Source organism: Ambystoma mexicanum, chromosome 9, assembly GCF_040938575.1.
Source record: "Ambystoma mexicanum isolate Mex_15411 chromosome 9, UKY_AmexF1_1, whole genome shotgun sequence".
NCBI lineage: Eukaryota > Metazoa > Chordata > Amphibia > Caudata > Ambystomatidae > Ambystoma > Ambystoma mexicanum.
Genome location: NC_090931.1, coordinates 740,243,329 through 740,258,277, shown reverse-complemented (window position 1 = coordinate 740,258,277; position 14,949 = coordinate 740,243,329). Strand labels below are relative to the sequence as shown.

General features: G+C 50.1%; 1 protein-coding gene across 13 annotated transcripts in view; it reads right to left on the bottom strand.

Annotated features, from left to right (window-relative positions):
- Window positions 1-14,949, bottom strand: part of PMS1 (PMS1 homolog 1, mismatch repair system component) — a 2,204,114-nt gene that overhangs the window by 990,450 nt on the left and 1,198,715 nt on the right. The gene's annotated exons all lie outside the window — the stretch shown is intronic.

Sequence of the window (14,949 nt, the reverse complement as noted above, 5' to 3'; positions counted from 1 at the left end):
TTGGAAGAGATCACAGTCCAACGAGGCGTCAAACAAGGCTGTCCATTAGCCCCAGCCTTGTTCATTGCTTTTTTGGGGGACTATCAGAACGAGGAGAAAAAAATAAGAGCTTTCCCCCCAAAAATTGGCAATAGTTCCATCCCGCGACAGCTCTACGCAGACGACGCCATTATTATTGACCAAACTCCTATTGGTCTTCAACGAAAATTGACAAACTTGGTAAGTTATATGAGAACAAACAATTTGGAAATCAACACAACAAAAACAAAAGTGTTGGTTTTTGAGAAAACGGCAAAGAAGAGGTCGAAGCAGCTGACATGGCACTTGGAGGACTCAAAGTTGGAAGTAGTCGACAAGTTTAAATATCTAGGGGTGACCATGGACGGGTCATCTGTAGACAAAGCTATGCAAGATCAACTATGGGACAAAGTTAAAAGACTCACAGCCCAAACAAGACTGGTCGACAAAAAATGTGGGAAATTCTCCATTGTTCCAGCGATAAAGGTTTACAAGGCTAAGGTGGTGCCATCTATTATATATTGAATGGAAGCTTCTTTCAACATGCCGAAATCTATATGGCAAAAACTGGAGGGCCATGTGTGGAAGTCAGTACTAGGTCTACCTAAATCGACCTCCATGCCAGCAATAAGAAAGGAACTAGGCCTGGTCTCTCTTGCTTCTTCGGTCTAACAGAGCAAGATGAGACTCTACAGAAAAATCATAATGGCTGACTTGTTACCAATATATGCTGTGATCGCAGAAGAACTCAAAAACGGTACCTGTAAGGCACTCAACAATTGGGCGACAACAATCCAAGAAACTCTGATGCTCTGAAGAAGATCTAAAAACAAATCCGGACCGAGTAAAAACTAAAATCGAACTTATGGATTGGATTCAGACAATTGATACTGCGAGGGCCAACAAGCTACTTACACATCTGCCTCCGACGTTCAACAAAGTGAAAACGCCATTAAATTACTGTACGAAATTCCCAAATAAAAAGATGCGAGGAACATTTTTGAAAGCCAGACTAAACCTCCTGATGACCCACCAAATCTTAGCAATTCGTACACCGAAGATGGACAATAGATGTCGATTATGTAAAGAGGAAGTGGAAACACTGAAACATCTAGTCCTAAGATGCCCGAAGACACGGATAAACAGAGATAAATATCTTCAATCCTGCTTGCAAGGGGCGATTACGCTAGACAAAGAGGCGGTGTGGAACAGTTTCATCTCAGGAGACACAACGAGATGCACCATTGCAACAGTGAAATTAATAGAGCTAGCTTATGAAATGATTGCCAACTCACTGACCAACATATCTGCTTTAGAGGGGGCTGTGATATCGACATCTCCAACCCACCTTTCTCTATCAGTAAACAGATAAGAGAGTACACAATCTAGAGATATAAGGATCAGATGACTCTAACTCGAGACTTTTCTCTCCATTAACACAGCATTAGAGCGCTGAGGCGCATCTGAAGAAGAAAGTTCTTGTAAAAATCGTTAAAATCTTTTCAATTAAATTCAAGTATAAAAAAAAAATAAAAATAGCTATGTCTGTCAAGATATGGTCTTGTAGTTTCCATTGTCGCTGAATCGATTCAGGAAAGCCTTGTACCCTCAGTTTCATTATGACCGGTGCGTGGTCCGACAGGGCTCTGTGTCCTATTTGGATGGTTTCAACACAGGGAATGAGAGCACTGGAGAGAAGCAGCAAGTCGATCCTCGAGTGCCCCAGGTGGGCATGGGAGAAAAATGTGTAATCTCTTGCCCCCATGTTGGCCAATCTCCATACATCTATGGTGTCGGTTTCCCTCAGGAATTCTGCCATGGCGAAAGCCTTGCCAAAGTCCTCCTTAGATGGAGGGAGCGTTGTATCCAGGTTTGGGTCTGGTGTCAATTTGAAATCGCCCCCTATGATCAGCTGACCTTCAGTGAAGGTTATGAGTATGGGAAGGAGGTTACGAAGGAATAGGCTTTGTGCTATTTTTGGGCAATATATGGCGGCTACGGTAATGGGGAACTCCACTAGTAGGCCTTTCAGCAGTATGTACCACCCCTCTGGATCTCTTTTGATAGTGATGTTCGTTAGCGGTAAGTCTCGGCTTATCAAGATGGCAACCCCGCTTTTCTTGAGGCCCACAGAGGCAAAGTAGCGTTTTGGGTAGCGTTGGAAGGAGATGCGATGTTAGTCTGTCCCGAGGAGGTGTGACTCCTGCAAGCAGATGATATCGGGCGCCAGTTGGGAGAACCTATGCTCTACGGACTTCCTTTTCCGAGGGGCATTCAGACCCTGGACGTTCCAGGTCAACATTGATAGCTCTCCATCCGGCAGGGCCATATGTAATTAGGTTGGTTGGCAGATTTATCCTGCCTTTATCCGACTGCAAGACTGTAGTCTCCCCTTCCCCAGTGGGCTGAGCTTCCATTGTTGCGGTGGTTCCATGTAGAGGGACGTGCCCCCCTGCAGAGTGCACCCTGTTACCCGGTTCGCCCCCTCTTTCGGCCACCTCCTTGGCTCCAACTCTCCCCCTCTCTTTGACCATGGTAAACAAACAAAAGGAACAAGAACAGAACCTGAAACAAAAAACAAATATCGGTATCCAGACCAGCCTTCTACCAACGGGGCTGTCGGCTGGGCCGTAGCTACCAGCTAGGTAGGAGGCCCTAGGGTCTTGTGATGTGTCGGAGAAATTATTGCAGTGCGGGATAGAGCGCAGTTGGTTACTCTGGCGAATGAGATGAATGCTTTAGGATTATTCCAGCTGGGCCCTGGGGGGCCAGTTCGTTTGTGTAGTTCTGGACTCCTTGCCGGTGATCCAAAGGAAATTGGTCGTCCGTTCGGGACCTCTCACCCAGGAAGTCCTGGGCGGCTTAGTTCGATGAATACCACCCACGAGGGGGAGTTTCCAGGGTGTGGGGGGAGGGGGGCCTTCACGGTTGTTAATGTTCTTCCCCCTGGAGGACGGGCCGCGTACCCTACGTCGGCCCGCCACCCGGGACCAGGCGCAGAGAGACTCCGTGCTAGCCCCCTCGGGAGAGTGGTTCGAGCTCCCGGGGACCTCCTCCTCTGTGTCCGGGTTCATGAATAGTTCGGCTTCTCTCGGGGAATGGATTTGCTGTGTTTTTCCCTCCCAAGTGAAGGCGAGGCCTGTAGGAAAGCTCCAACGGTAGGTTATCTTACGTTCGCGCAGCCAGTCAGCCATGGGCTTGAAAGCTCTTTGTTTTGCTAGTGTCGATGCTGCTAAATCTTGGAAAAGGGGTATCGCTGAATCACGGAAGTGAATGTGTTCCATGGCCCTGGCTTCTTGCATTATCTCCTCCTTGCGCTTGTAGAAGTGGACTCTCACCAGTACGTCTGGTGCACCAGTGGAACTTTGTCTGGGTCTCGCTCTATGCACACTGTCGAGCTCCAGGGGGGCGTCTTCTGGAAGGGTGATAATAAAGCGGAAGAGGTCGGATACGTAGGATGGGAGGTCTTTCTCCGAGATTGCCATTGGAATTCCCTGTATCCTGATATTATTCCACCTCGAGCGGTTTTCTGCGTCTTCTTGTTTGACTTCGAGTGCCTCACATCTGCACTCCAGGGCCCTAAATCTGTCCGCTCCTTCTCCGATCTCAAAGTTCTGTTCACACAGTGTAGTTTCGATTTCCTCGGTTCTTGATTCAATCTCCCCCACTCTCTTATCCAGTCGTGCAATTTGACTCTTTACTTCTTCAGTGCCCTTCTGGAATTCCCTGGTAAGAGCTGATAAGAGGTCATGCAAGTCAGCTTTTGTGACAGATTGGGATGCCATGGCTGCCTGGCACTCGGGCGGAACATTTCCCATCCCACCCTCGTTGCACTCACTCTTCTAGTTTTTTTCCCCCACAGGCTTATTTAGTAGCGCCGAAATGTCTATTTGCTTAGTGGCCTTACTGGATTTGGACATGTTGATGCAGTGCGCCCCTGTACAGATAGGGTAGGAGGGGGAAGCCCGTGCTGTTCAGATTCTTGCGGTTCCTCCTGTGATACTTCACTCCGCTTTGAACCTCGAGGGGAGGGAACTCGTCAGCTCCTCGGATTGTAGGGAGGGCACGCCGAGCGGGCCGTAACGGCAGGTGGTTCGAGCGGTTCCAGAGCACCCAGTGGCCCAAAGTGGGAGGAGGGATCTAGCTCTTCGTCCCTGATCTCCAGTAGTGACAGTTAGTACGGGCTTCCTCTTTAGGTCTTGCAGCTAGTACTTAGGCGGTGTGGCTTGATCACTAGACTCCTGTTGTCAGGGGGTTTATCGGGGTCGGTTCCAAGCTCCTGAGCCCAGGCCAGTCACAGGAGGTTGCAGAGCATCCAGGGGCACCGGGGCCTAGACAGAGGCCAGGCGGATTGTTAGCCGCCGCCCGCAGCCCAGGTCCAAGGCGGTGATCTGCTCCGGAGGGAGCTGATTTGGCCCTGGGGGTCGGGGGGATCCACAGGTAGTTCAACAGTTCTTGGCCCACTGGGGTGGTGTCCCACTGAGTACAATGCGGCAGGTGCCGCCTTACCTTATTCTAGGTTGGTGGTGGGAGCCAAAGCCCGCCCCAGGGAAGGGTTATGTAAGGTGGCACAGTTTTAGTTCGTTGTCGGCCCTGGGCAGGAAGCCTCCAGGCAGGCTCCCCTCGAGCGCAGTCCGAAGCTCGGTCCACCCCCCAGGAGGCGAGGGTATGCCGTCACAGAATCCCTGCAGTGTAGGTGTGGCTGGTATGGGTGCCGTGGAGAGCCCCGGGGCGCCAATGGCTGAGACCTCCCTGGTCGCAGTCCCACAAGCCTGCAGTGTCTCAGTCTGGGGGCCGAGAGGAAGGCAGTGGCCCCAGAGGCAGGCACGTTAGAGGCCGTAGATTATCCGATTTGCTGTGTCCTGGTCTGGCAGGAGTGACCAGTTCCTAGGAGAAGTGTTCAGGGGGGACCTCGCGGAGTCCGTCTGGGCTCGCCGGGACTACGGAGGGCGGATTATACTGCCTGCCAAAGGGCTGAGTTGCTGGGTGAGCGGGCCGTGCTCCACTAGGCCCCCATCAGAGGACTGCCTCCACCAGACGGGAAGATGGAGAGCGCTGCTGGGGGGGGGGGCCTCGCTCGGCCTGCTAAGGATGTTCACTCCCCCAGGAAGTCTTGCCTGAGAGAGCGCCGGAGCCTTCACAGCAGCCGACCCCCGGGACCCGATCTGGAATTCAGAAAGGGCTTTTCAGACCGAGCGACTCCAGCCGCCGGCCCCCCTCTGATGCTGTGTCCCGGAGGGAGGGAGATTGTGTCCCACGTTGAGATCCGGAGGGGCCCTCTCCCGCGAGCAGACTTGTGGGCCTGCAGTATCCCAGATGGAGTTCTCCGAAGCGGGATTCCCTCTGCGGTGCTCCGGCGGAGTATCGTAGGTTCCGGGCGGGGGGAGCAGGCTCACCGCGGCTGGAGGAGAGCCGATCCGGGGGTGGCCCCACGTCCAAAGCTGCCACCCAGGGACCGCTGGGGTTCGCCGGGGAGCTCAATGCTGGAGGGCGTCTTCTGCTGACTGCATCCGAGGTGCGACGCCTTGCGTCCTCCGACAGCCCTCAGACGAACAGTTCAGCGGGAAGGGGGGGGGAGAGTAAGGCGCAGGAAAGGTGGAGAGCGCAGCTCGGCGGGGGCTCCTCAGTCGGTCTGTTGGGGTCAGCGGATTCTCCAACGGGCCGCGGACAAGCCCCGGCACCCCTTGGCGCCCCGCACAGGTCACAAGCTCCACTCAGGCTACTCCTCCAACGGCTCTATCGGGATGCAGTCAAGTCTGCCATTTTGTGCTCGCTCTCCGGGTGGGCTCCTCGTGACTCCGGACCAGGAAGATCAGCCGCTAAACATGACGGATTCGAGTCGGGAGACTCTCAAAATGTGCTCCTTCATCTACGCCGCACTGCCTCGTCTTTCTGAAGTTCAGAACTCAGTATACACCGGGTATTATGGCTGGTAGCGTGGCGCCAGAGCCAAACCGACCGCCATGACTCGAAGCCACGCCCCCTGAGAAAGGCTTCTTTATTAGCAAACATGAGCTATGGTGTGTGCTCCTTTTACATGGCGAGTGCTGTTAAAGCCTACAGCCTACTTTCGTGGCATGCAGACTGTCCGAAAAAGAGAAGCATGCAATCGCACCGAGTCCCAAAGCATTTTAGTAAATGAAATAAGACTGGGTTTTCGCCAGTGGTGAGGGGTTACCAAGCATGCACCCAAAATGTCAAATGTTTGTAGGTGTTCACACTTTTTCTGGCTACACTTTTGAGAAGATAGAGTGATTGCCAGGAAATATCCATTTACAAGCTCTTTTTTTTGGGTGTCTGCAGATCAGGGTTGAAGATGCAGGTACAACTGGAAAAAACAGCTTGCATAAGTTAACAAACGTAGCATACTTTTATGATTTTCAAATTCAAAAGGGCAGTGAGAAAATGTTAATTATGTTTTTTGGTACATGGAGTTTCAGGTGGTGCAGTTTTGTATCTCCAAAGCACATACCTAATTGCAAAATCAATACATTATAAGAAATAAAAAGTTCAGTCAGTGCAACAGACATAAAGAACTTGGGTTATTTGGGGCATCTGTGTGATTTGTAAATTAGTATGGCCTATATCCATTACATTTTAGATTCTATGACAAGACAGGAGGCTCGCATTATGCTATACTTTTTTTAATACTGCCATCATAGCATTTCAACTTAACAACTTTTAAAGATCAACTTTGCGCTGTTTTCTCTCTGTAGACCAGAAAAATAGCAAATTTGGATTTAAAAGTCCTAAAAAACCACGGTTCGTGAAAAAAACGTCTCAAACCACAACTCCCATGAATCCTTGGGAGTGCTGTAGTCCTGACCCTTGCTCCTGGCCCAATCCGACTTCAGATCCACCTATAAGACCTCCCAATGTCAGGTTCCTTCCTCTTTCTTTTTTGCTGCCATCGAGCTAAGTACTTCATACGTTTTATGGGATTGGTACATGTTTTATATATGGTGTGGATGTTATTAACAGTCACGCGCATACGTTTATTGGCGAACGCGCAGTAGGCATTGATTGTATTTCGCGCGGGTTCGCGCGTGTGGAGTCGGATATTGTCGCCTTGTGGTGCCGTTCGGAAGGGGAGGCAGGGCCGGCTCCGCGGGCGAATGCTAACCCGCTTTAGGCTTCCAGCCCCCTCCTCTTTTCCCCGCGTGTCCCCTCAGTCGCGGCGCCGTACACGGCGCGCAGCAGGACCCAGGGGAGCGGGAGATTGCAATCTCCCGTCAGCCCCTGGGGATTCCTTCCTCTCGTGCCCACGTAATATATTTACGTAGCGCTAGAGGAGCGGAACGGAGCACAGAGCACGGATTACTGTCGCTGTACCGAGGCTTATATATAAAAAAAAAAAAGAAAAAAAATATATATATATATATATATACTAAAATGAAGTATTACGCACCAGAGCTTCTGAAGGCAGCATAGAGACACCAGAGGCCTTTTAGCAAGGAGGTGCTGCTGTGTGAGGCATTATCTACCACTGACAGCGCAGGAGGTCAGCTCTGCTGACAAGATGGCACATTGTGCAGAGCCCGGTGCCACTCCCTCCACCTCGCCTGAGTGGTCAGAAGAGGCGTGGGAGGGAGAAAGTCATTATCAGCAAGACTCAGCTCTTTCCCAGAGCTTTAAGAGGGTGTTAGGAGACTCCCTGTCTAAAGCTGTGTCCCAGAACGTGCAGCCCATTGCACAGCGATTAGAAATGCTGGAGGCTGTGATCAATGAACAGCGTTCGCAGCTGCACAAAAGAAAGAGCAGGAGGCATAGAAACAGAGCTGTCAGGTAGACACACCGAGGAAGGGGTTGAGCCTAGGGGGCGGAAAGCGGCTCGTAAGAGTAAACACTCTGTGACCCCCCCCCCCCGAGCAGTTTTGAAAGAGAGGTTTCCTCTCCCCATTAATTAAGCAGCCCTGTCGCCAGGCTAAAAAAAGCCTTCCTGGAGAAGAGGTGTTCCCAAGACAGACCCCCTGCCCCAGGGGTGGACAGAGCAGGGGACGATGAGGGCTATACGCCCGACAATGAGGAGGATGAAGAAGATGACCTGGACGACGATCGCCAGGAGGAGGAAGTGACAGATCAAGAGCCCGATGGTACAGCCTACCGGCAGCCGAATGCCGCAGCAGGTGAGTGTAGCCGCGTTGCCAGTAGGAGGGAGAACTCTCCAGTTTGTAAGCACTTGGCAGGCATCATCGCGCGATGCTTGGGTGCTGCAGGCAGTGAAAGGCTTACGACTCGAATTCGTGGGGGACCCAGTACAGGTCACAGAGCCCCAGCCGATTTGAGTGTCGCAGGAAGAAGAGGCGTCTCTCAGAGAAGAGATTTGCAATCTGGCAGACAAAAACGCTATAGAGCGAGATACACAGGGAGGACCGGGGGTTCATCAGAAATATGTTCCTCGTGCACAGAGGGGACAAGGTACGCCCGGTCATAAATTTGAAGAACCTAAACGAGTGGGTAGCATACAATCACTTCAAGATGGAAGGTATCCATCTTCTTCGAGATCTCCTTCGTACAGGAGACTGGTTAGCATGGTTAGACCTCAAAGATGCTTATCTGACGATCCCGATAGCTCAAGAATTCCAGAGTGTTAGGAAGAATTCTCTGTTTAGGCTGAATTTCCTAACCTAGTGAGTCCCCCAGCAGCTTTGCTGGATTTCTGGAGTTTGTTTTTTTCTCCTGCCAAGAGTGAGACTCTCTTTCTCCCACTCTTGGACATGATTTTTTTGTGTTCCTTTGAATGTTTATGTGTTTCATGGGCTATGGGGTCTTTTACTCCATAGGGTCTCATATGTTTTTTATGTGTGTTACACCGCACCCTCCGTGCAGTAACACCGGGGTGTCAAAGTGACACCCCACCATAGACTACATACCCTGGGACTGACTACTGTCTCCCAGGGCATGTAAAGTCACCATTGGCTTTACTAGTCCCAAATTACTAACAGAACCAGTACAAACCATCATATTGTGGACATACTGGTAGGGGCAATTCGATTGCCCCTGGGTCTGTTGTTCGAGGGGGTACTGTCCCATCCGACCTCGTCTCGTTTTGGCTGGTGGCAGTGGATACTTCTTTTTATATTCAACCGCGAATATATCTCTCTGGGATTTTCCCATTGTTCGAGGCTAATACTTTTTTAACATAGCCTCTAACATACCGCCGGTTTATTTATTTAATATTAATTCACCGGTTGGTATTTTCTGCCAGAACTCGGTTTTAAAATGGCGTTTGTGTTCACCTCTGTAACTCCAAACCAAAGGTCGAGCCCTTTGTTCCACTTTTGGCGGGCTTCTACACAGAAGCCCTCCAAAGTGGTGCCACTCTGTCTGGGTACCACATGGGGTGTGGGAAGGGGTTTAGGCCCCCTGGACTGAGTTGCCTTGGCAACTCAAGTCGCACTCTTGTGTGATTGGCCCAAGTGGTGAGCCGGCCGGCTCACCACTTAGCATGTTTGATTGACAGCTAGGCTGAATGAATGGGGGTTTCTTGCATAAAAGCAGGGCTTTTGGGACTGGAACTTCAGAAGTCGCCACAGGACCTGAAAATCCGACGACGGAGAAGCTGAGCCGACCTGCTACGACGACACCACCGGTGGAGCCCTGCTGAACCGACTCATCACTTCCCAACGACAGAGGAGATCTCCCTGCTGGAGAGTCTTCTTCCCTTGACTGGTGGGCACAACCAGTTTACCCTCTTTTCTCGCATCCCAGGACGTCTTGTGGTCGAATTGCCTGTGCCAAGCACCCCGGCAACCGGATAGCCACTTACCACTGGACCACGAATAAAAGGACCGCTCCTTTTAATTGAGAACTCCGCGGCTGGTTTCTTCCCTGGCAGTGCAACGGACTCCTGTTTTCCTCCACAATGAGATCCTCTCTTCCCCCGGACGAAGCACCGACTTGCACCCGCTGCCAGGAACAACTGCCCCCGCTGGAGCGTCCTCACCATTTTAAGGTACCGTTTCCGCCAGGCCTCCCTTTCTAAAGATTGCTACAAGGTAAGAATAATCCCTTAACCTTCTGGACTGGCCGCCTTGACCATCTAACTGGTCCCTTTCTGTTGGTCCAACTCTTTCTGAAACTCTTGCCAGACTTTTGGGCACTTTCAACCATGTGACCTTGGACACATTTCGTCCGGAGCCTCTTAAAGTGGGTCCGGCCTTGTTAACTTTGACTTTACGGTTTTAATCTGCCTTCTTCTCCTACTGTGTTCTTCCGAAAGTGTTGGGATCTGTTTCTATCTTTGCTCTGCCTTTCTCTCCCTTTTTAACCGATTGATTAGAGTGCCATCTTCGTTAAGCACTCACCGCTGTCTGAAAATAAGTGTTGCTTTACTTAAGACTTGTCTAATAATCGTTGAAGGGAGTGTATATCTTTTAGTGACCGCGTTTTTGAACTGCTTAATATTGGTGCCAGTGTGTTTAACTAAATGTGTTTTTAAATAAATAATGATATCTGTTTTACACCAATCTCTGGTCAGTGTTTGCTTGTTCTACTGTGTTCTTTTGACCTATTGTGAATACTCTGTGTACTGCCTTACTCTTCTTGAAAGAAGTCTGACTGCTCAGCCACAGCTACCAGGTAAATCTGGGTGGTACAGACTGCTACCAATTGGGTTTACTGCCAACCACCTGTGGTCTTAAATCTTTTGCAGTGGTCCCAGAAGGAACTGCACAGGTTTCTGCCTAGCACAGAGGTATCTTCGATTTCGCTGGGAAGGAGAGATTTGGCGTTTCTCATCTCTCCCATTCGGGCTAGCATTGGCTCCTTGGGCCTTCACCAAGCTGATGAGACCCGTGGCAGCGGCCATACGAGAGAGAGGTATTTGTATTATTATTTACCTAGACAACATTCTCGTCCTAGGTGAAGACAGAGTAACCCTCTCCAAGAACGTGCAATGAATCTTCTCGCTCCTATCGTCCCTAGGGTTTCTGGTGAATCTGGACAAGTCGCAAGTGGTGCCAGTTCAGGCATTAGAGTTTCTAGGTTTCAAGATAAACACAGTGACAGCGACACTCGAGTTGCCCCAGCGCAAAGTGAAGGCAATAAAGAAAGAACTCAGAATGTTGATAGCGAAGGTGGTTTTATCTCTTCGATCTCTAGCGAGAGTAGTAGGGCTGCTAGCGGCATCAATCCAAGCGATTTTCCCGGGTCCGCTACATTATCGAGCTCTTCAGAGGCTCAAGATCAGGCATTTGCAAGGGGGCTTAGGGTACCATCAGTTGGTGGAGCTAGATCAAGAAGCAGTATCAGAACTACATTGGTGGCTTCACAACATGGAAGCCTGGAACGGTCGTGCGATTTTCGAAGATACCCCAGACATCATTATAGAATCGGATGCCAGCAGGTCCGGGTGGGGAGCCAGGTGCGAGAACTTAGAGACAGGAGGGAAATGGTCAGAGCAGGAACTGCAGATGCACATAAACTGTCCCGAATTGTTAGCAGGCTCCTTCGCAGTTCGCACCTTCACGAAGGACAAGGTAAAATGTTGCGTGCTGCTCAAGATGGACAACACCTCGGCAGTGCGGTATATCAACAAGCTAGGGGGAACAAGGTCGTGATTGCTAGCAGAATTGGCAAAGGACTTTTGGCATTACTGCCTTCAAAATCAAATTGCGGTGACAGCCGAGTATCTGCCCGGTTCGCTCAACGATATAGCGGACTGGAACTCGCGGTATCTTGTAGATTCCAGCGATTGGAAGCTAGATCCGGGGGTGTTCCAGAAGATTCAGCGACTTTGGGGTCCCATTCACATAGATCTGTTTGCGTCCAGACTGAACGCGCAGACGCAGACATATTTCAGCTGGAGGATAGACCCGGGTGCAGCTGGCACGGACGCGTTTCTGCAGCCATGGAACGCGGCATTGAATTACGCCTTTCCCCCGTTTCTCATGATCACGAGAGTGCTTGCGAAGGTGCGCAGGGAGCGAGCAGAGTTAGAATTGGTACTCCCCATCTGGAGATCCCAGCCCTGGCTTCCAGTAGCGATGGAAATTTCTACAGATTTTCCAAGGATAGTTCCCCATCAGGCAGACCTCCTGCTAGACCTGACAGGGAGGCGGCACCCGCTCATTGAGAGGGGCACATTGCAGTTAATGGTCTGCAAGGTTTCAGGAGAAAGTGGGATTTGCCAGGCATTTCGCGACGAGCTGCAGACTGCATCAGGGATTCATGGGCGCCTTCCACCGTCAGGAGCTATAACGCAGCGTGGAAGAGTTGGACGCTCTGGTGTACAGACCACAGTCTGGATCCCATTTCTGCCCCTGTAGTAGTGGTATTGAATTTCTTAGCAGAGAGATTCCACGGGGGTAGCACCTATAGATCGATAGGAGTTCTACGATCAGCCATCTCGGCGGGTCATGATTTAGTAGAAGGGATCGTCGTGGGCGAGCATCCGACAGTGTTACGTTTATTGAAAGGTATGAGGTTCAAGAAGCCTCCAGAGCCTAAGTACACAACTTTATGGGATGTCAGGGAAATTTTCCAATTGTTTAACAGGTGGCCAGACAATAGAAAGCTATCTCAGTCGCAGCTGTCAGGAAAGCTGGCGATGTTACTGTGTCTTACAGCATGCCGGAGAGTGTCAGACGTAAAGGCGCTGGAAATTGATAGGAAGATATTCTATCCCGAAGGAGTTACCTTTACCATTGCTAAGCGTACAAAGTCTGATTCTAGAGTAATATCATATCCATATTTTACAGAAAATAAGAAGCTGTGTGTTGCACAGTGTATCAAAGACTACGAGCTTGCTACAGCACAGCGTAGGCCGCGAGGCGTAACACATTTGTTAATAGCGCACAGGAAGCCTTACCACGCAGTGGCCACAGCGACAATTGCAAGATAGGTGTGCGAGGTGATGCAGTGGGCAGGTATAGATTTGACGCAGTTTGGTGCGCATTCGTCCAGGGGTGCAATGGCTTCTAGAGCCTTCGCAGCGGGAGTACCACTGCAAGATATAATGAAAGCTGCCGACTGGGCATCTGAATCGACCTTTAAGACTTTTTATTTTAAGCCTGTGTCTGATTTAACGAGCAGAGTAGTGGCTAGCTTTGAATAAGCATTTTTTTTTATAATTTCTTTTATTGATTTTGTGCAAACAAAACAACAAAAACCAAACAAGCAGCATAATCATAATAGTTCAGTTACATATCAAGTTATCGTAAGCACTGCTCGCATTATCCCTCCCTTCCCCCGTGAGCCTATTTGTCAATCCCTTTCAATGTTTGGCACATGCGGCCAGGTTTCGTTCTCTTCGGAGTCTGTTGGATCTGGTATTTCTCCAAACAATTCTGTTATTAGTGTTTTCCAAGCCAACAGGGTACCCGCCTCCCCATCATCAGCCCGGCTACTCGCTTCTTGCCATGCCACCGTTTCAGCCTCTGCCCATTTCTGCAAGTCCTTCCACCATACATCCACCTTAGGTTTGTGGCATTTCTTCCACCACATGGCGATCCTGCGTTTCGCTAGCACATACGCCAGATTTCTCAGTTTCTCAATATGCTTGAGCTTCCGTGGCCTAGGGAACCCGCCCAGTAAGCAGGCCCAGGCCGTGTCTGTGACAAGAGTAACCCCTTTATCAGCCAGTTTCTGTGCCACTTCTCCCCAGTAGCACCTGATAATCGGGCACGACCAAAACATATGTGTCATGTCAGCGTTTTATAGGTTACATTTAGGACACACTTGTATTCCAGCATTTCGGAACTTGGATATCCTCAAGGGGGTCATGTATGCCCTATGCGTTACATACAGCTGTATTTGTTTTAATCTGGCATTTCTAGACACTTTTTTGTGGTAACCCAGGGCACGCTCCCATACCCCGTCCTCCATCAGGGCCCCCACTTCCACCTCCCAGTCCAGCCTCAGATGTGTTAAATCTTTCCCCGCCTTAGCCATCACCATCTCATACAGTCTCGAGATCTCATGACCCCCTTCGGACATATTGTTTCCAAAACTGCAAAACTTGCTCTGGCCAGGTATTCTTAATCATCCGTACCAATCTAATGTACGTGACATATTGGCCCGTGTGTAGCCCCGCTTCTTCGTTGAGTTCTATAAACTCCTTAATGGATCCCTCTTGCCAAACATCACCTAGCGTTGCCAGCCCCACTGATTCCCAGTAGGTCCTAACAATCGCCCTCAACTGATCATCCCCTCCTGTCAGAGCAACCAGCGGTATCTGCGGGAGGCACGGGCACGGGACTTCCATCAAACGACAAGCCCTACGCCAAATTTTCCATCCAAGCCTCAACATCGCAGGACGCCCCCTCATTTCAGTTTCGGACAGCCAAATTATTTCTTTCAAATAAAACGGGGCACAGTCCTGTCCAAGCACCCTATGCTCAGGGCTCACTTCATCAGAAAGCCACTTGGCCAAATACTGTAACTGTCCCGCCAAGAAGTAAACCTCAAAATGAGGCAGTCTGATGCCTCCTTTTTCATAAAAGTTCTGCAGTTTCCAAAACGCCACTCTATTTCGGGTACCGTGCCACAGGAAGTCCCTACACATACTATTCAATTTGTTGAAAAACTTCTTAGGTATTATGTATGGGATATTACTGAAGTAGTGCAGGAGCCTGGGCAGAACTACCATCTTAAGCATGGCCCCCCGCCCCATCATCGCCAAGGGCAATCTTGCCCAGAACTGCATGCTGTTTCTAATTTTCTCGACGGCTACTTCTGTATTGTGTCTGTGTTCTTCTTGCACCGTGTGATATATATCTACGCCCAAATAGCGAAAAGAGCTAGTTGCCCATGGTACCTGTAGCACCGGTAGTCCTTCTACAGGGATCCCCTTATAGCTACCTAACGGGAATATGACAGACTTTTGGGGGTTCACCGAGATGCCCGACAACTCTGCGTACCTTTCCATCACTTCAAGTATGTATAAGAGATTTTCTTCTGGGTATTGCAAATACAGTAACAGATCATCCG